The sequence below is a fragment of the Molossus molossus genome, unplaced genomic scaffold (assembly GCF_014108415.1).
Source record: "Molossus molossus isolate mMolMol1 unplaced genomic scaffold, mMolMol1.p scaffold_m16_p_11, whole genome shotgun sequence".
NCBI classification, from domain to species: domain Eukaryota; kingdom Metazoa; phylum Chordata; class Mammalia; order Chiroptera; family Molossidae; genus Molossus; species Molossus molossus.
The window spans coordinates 8,463,286-8,467,308 of record NW_023425346.1 but is presented as its reverse complement, the minus strand read 5'-3'; positions in this window follow the sequence as shown (position 1 = coordinate 8,467,308).

The following is a 4,023-nucleotide window of genomic DNA, read 5'->3' as shown; positions in this document are numbered from 1 at the left end:
GAGGGGGGAATCAGTGGGGGGAAAAGGAGAAACATCTGTAACAAAAAATTAATTAATAAAAATAAAATAAAATAAAATCATCCATTTGGGACCCTGGCTGGTTTGGCTCAGCGGTTAGAGTGTCAGCCCATGGGCCAGGGAGTCCTGGGTTCGGTTCCCCCTAAGGGCATGTACCTCGGTTGCAGTTTGTCCCCAGACCCCAGTTGGGGTTGTGTGGGTGGCAACTGGTTGGTGTGTCCCTCTCACATCGATGTTTCTCTCTCTCTTCCTCCTTCTCTCCCTCCTGCTCTATTTGGAGATAAATGCAAAAGTGTCCTCAGGTGAAGATAAAAAAATAATAATCCACTGGAGATAGACAGTAATGGATGTCTAGCTCAGTGGTTGGCAAAGTTTTTTTGTCAAGAATTAGACAGTTAATATTTTCATCTTAAAAGGTCAAGAAGCAAATCGATACTATGTCAGCATAAGAGAAAGTGAATTCCACAATTTTTTGATGAAATTCACATTTAATAAGAGAGCACTTTTTCATAACGCAGGTCTACTCTTGAGAAGGAAGGAGTTTCCGAAGAGGTGCAGGTGACCTGTCACTGGGCCGGCAGCTCAGCCAGGCAGGGAGCTGGGCTCTGCATCCGCCTCCTGGGAAGCGGCTCTGCGGTGAACTCTGTCGTCTCCGCTTGAAGGTCTGAAAACGTTTCCAGAACAAAAGGTTTCCCCTCGCCCGCGGGCTCCCCGAGCCCACCCTGGGGCTCCTGGAGGAAGGATTCCAGGGCCCAGTGCGGCTGCCTGAAAGGCAGGTCCATCCGGGGTGCAGGCAGTGATCACCCTCCACCCCTGTCCCATCAGAAGCCAGCAGAGCTGCCAGCCCCCCTCAGGCTCCTTCTTGGGGACATGACCTCCAGGTCTATGTGGCAACGGGGGTGGAGAAGTGGGGGGTTGGCAGTGCCAGCCCCCGGCCATTGACCAGAGAGCCACCCCTCACATCTGCTGCCTTTCTCCTCCTAACGTTCTTGCCACCCTGGCTACCTTCCTTGCAAGATGGCCCACAGACAGGAGCCTCTGCGGGTCTGGAGAGCTCTCAGGGTGCCCCTGGGCGGGTCTCTGGACGAGGCCTGGAGACCTGACCAACACCTCACTGCCCCAGCCTACATCTCCAGGCTGGAAGGCCCCCCTGCCCTCTCCCCTCTCCCTCTCCCAACACTCTCCCTGCCCTCCCCCTCCCCTCCCCCTCCCCTCCCCCTCCCCTCTCCCTGCCCTCTGCCTGTCCACCTCCCCGCCCTCTCCTCTCTCCCTCTCCCTGCCCTCCCCCCCTCTCCCTGCCCTCCCCCTCCCCTCCCCCTCCCCTCTCCCTGCCCACTGCCTGTCCACCTCCCCGCCCTCTCCTCTCTTCCTCTCCCTGCCCTCCCCCCACAGGGTAAAGGGAGGGGGCTGGGAGGGAATCGGAAAGGTGCACAAACATCACGCCCCACGTGACAGGAGGGGAAAGATGGGCGAGAGGCAGCTGTGTGAGACAGACTCCAGGGCCTCCCCTGACACTGCCCCCCCCCCAAGAGCTGGACTTGGGGTGTGGATTCCCCCAGGGAGGGCAACCTGACCCTAACCTGCTTCAGCCACAGAGGCCCACCCAGGGTGTCGCGTGCGAGATAAGGGACAGCAGTAGTCACACTGCCGAGTGCTCCGAGTGCTCCGAGGGCTTGCGGACAGGAGCGGGGAAGCGACGCCCGCGCGTGTCAGCACCGGGGACGCGGACGCCCCCGCGCACACCCGGACGCACGCACGCGGAGGCCTTCGGAGGCCAGTGCGGCCAGGCTCGAGCTGCGGGAGCCTGGCGGCCACTCCAAGGGCAGAGGAGCAGTCAGCCCATTGTAAGCCAGGCTTGATTCTTAAAGCATGGCGAGGTGCTGGGGACCCTGCAGTGCCCGGCAGCCTGGGGCACCATCAGCAGGCTGTGCACAAGCAGATGGCCCGCACCTCCTCTTCCCCACGCTCCCTCGAGACTGCCGGAGGGAACCAGGGAAGGCCAGGCCCCCAGGCTCCCCTGCCAGCCAGCCGCCTCTCCAGAGCAGTCCCGCCCTGTTGTGAAGGGGGGTCACAGAGGCCCAGGGAGTCAGAGGCTCCTGACAGCAAGGGTCTTGGGGCCTAGAACCCGCAACATGGGCCCCTCTCGGTCCCGAGTCTCTCCACCCAAGCTTCCTGGCATCCAGCGCCCCACCCTCTCTGAGCGCCTCGGGGCTTCTCCCTCCCCTCCACTGACAACACCAACTCGTTAATGATTTTCTGACCTTAGGTGACCAGACCAGCCCCTGAAGCCACATTGGACTTGGAAACCTGTGACACTGCTCAGCCAGCTCGAATCTGCTTCCAGGAATCCTCCAACCGCCCCCCAGCCCCCACTAACAGCTCTTTCCAAAGGGCCTGAGGCTGCTTGGCAGGAGGTCACCAGGGCAACGTCTGACCTTTGCTTAGGGCCCCAAGCCCAGAAGTCACATCCCTACCCCATCCTGCCTTCTCAAAAGGCACAAAGCCCCTTCCCCCAGCAAACCCTAGCGGTCCTCATTCAAAAGCCTTGGTGTCTTCATTTTAAGGTGCAACCTGGTAAACAGGGACCGGTTATCACAACCTTGCAAGCAGACACTTGCCCAGCAAAGAAACTTGGTGGCCTGAGAATAAAGAACCCAGCTTCAGGGCCCCGGGTCACAGGATACCCTTTTTCCCTCTGGAGATCACTTTTCAAACTGCCCCTGCCAAGGAGCCATCGCTTAGAACATGCGGGCGGAGGGCATGGCCGGGGGAGGGCCGCCTGCCCGGCCGCCGGACCCTGGACTCCGGGCTCACAGGAAAGACAGTGCCCAAGAGCAGAAAGTGTTACAGGTTTCTGTCCTTAATGAAATTAAAAACCATAAAACCTGCAACTGTAGCTCACCTGACGCCTGTGGAAGGGACAAGCTGCTGAATTAGGAAGCTGAAACATTTGATACCAAATGACTATTAGTTTGTTCTTTTGTTTTTGATTTTCTTTTGGTATTTATTGTTTTCCACTTCTGTGTAAGCTACAAGATTTAACTCTAACCACTGGGAGAGGGTAAGGCGCACACACCGCAGCGGGCACTTCGGGGCACGAAAGGTTCTAACAGCTAACTTGAAGGAACAGATCTTTATCAGGCCCCCTTTTGCAATGAAGACATAAAACTATTAGCCTACCACATTTTTAGAACCATACTGTAGCCTGCCGGCGTTTGGCCTGAAGTAACATCCCTTAGGGACAGTGACTGGAGACACCTGGAGAGGCTGGGAGACAGAAGACCAAAGATCTAGTCCTGGTTCTGTGGAAACTTGGGCAAGTTACTCCACTTTCGTGTGACTGTTTCCTCAAAATATGAAACGACTGGTATTGACTTCTCCTGGAAATAGTGTGTGAAGCCAGACCGTGCGCCCAGACGCAGAACATCAGATATGCCCCAGGATTGTCGAGACGGGGGAAGAGGGAGACGGCAGAAGGGGAACAAAGTCAGCTGTGAAAAAGAAAAGACAGGCTTTCCAGTGACAGCCCTGTGTCCTTAAAAAAAAAAAAAAGACTGGGCAGTGATCGGAGACCTTTATCAGGAGTGCCAAGGCGATGGATTCCACGGGGATCCCAGAAGTCTTTCCTACAACTGGTGCGGAGACAGCTGGACAGCCACATGCATCAGGACAAAGCCAGACCCCGACCCCACACGGTGTGCAGGCATACCTCAGACAGTGTGCATTTGGTTCCAGACCCCTGCAGAAATGCTAGTATCACAACAAAGCAGGTCTAATCTTTTCGCTGTTGGAAGGTCTTGCCTTCAATTTGTAGGAAATGTAACACTACAACTCGGTATACACGTGCAAAGATGAGCTCCAAGTGAATCAGAGATCACTGTGAGAGTAAGCGATGAGACCTCGTAGAAGAAAACAGGCGCAGGTCCCCGTGACCGGGATCAGGCAGTGCTTTCTTAGATTTGATACCAAAAGCACAAGCAACAAAAGAAAAATATAGGTAGGTTG